Below are 773 nucleotides of genomic sequence, written 5' to 3'. Positions count from 1 at the left end.
AGTCTCTTCTTCATAACTCCAAACAAGTCAGGTAAGGAAGTGTAACTCATCATAGAACGAACCATGTTTAATAGGGTTCGATTTCTCCTTTCTGATACACCATTCTGTTGAGGTATGAAGGAAATCAGACATGAGGATTTCCATGAGCAGCGGAATGATCGTTCCAAATTCCATTCAAAATTGAACACACACAATTACAGTACAGAATGGAAACTAACGGGTTATGCACAATCGAAATTAGAACATGCTTTACAATGAGATCAAGGGATAACAAATACTTACCTTTGAAGACTCATTCTTCAAACTTCCTCGATCATGAACTCTCATTCAGTCTCCAAGACAACAACACACGAATGCTCGAACACAACACGATCAAAAGCAACCACCACACGAACACCGCGAACACACAACGAACAACCTCCAAAATCTCGAACTTAGCCGAGTTAAGTGAGGACACCACCATAATGGTTACCTTGGTATTCTCAGTGTGAGAATCAGAAGTGTGGGCTCTATATGGACTTGTTTAGAGGAAGAGACTGAAGGAGTAACAATCGTGTAGACGATTGAGAAAGTGGGAGATAACAAGAGTCTATCATATAGATGAATGCTCATTCGTGTAAACAAAGGAAACCTATCGTATAGATAATGCTCTACGATCGTTTAGCTATGACCAACTGATTGAACTATCGTATAGTAACACTCCACGATCGTTTAGTCTCTCTTTCAGCTATCATTTAGTGAAACCAATTCCACTTATAGAATTCTGTGAGTTT

Source organism: Benincasa hispida, chromosome 3, assembly GCF_027475165.1.
Source record: "Benincasa hispida cultivar pf3 chromosome 3, pf3_genome.v1.1, whole genome shotgun sequence".
Classification (NCBI taxonomy): Eukaryota; Viridiplantae; Streptophyta; class Magnoliopsida; order Cucurbitales; family Cucurbitaceae; genus Benincasa; species Benincasa hispida.
This window is presented reverse-complemented; position numbering follows the sequence as displayed.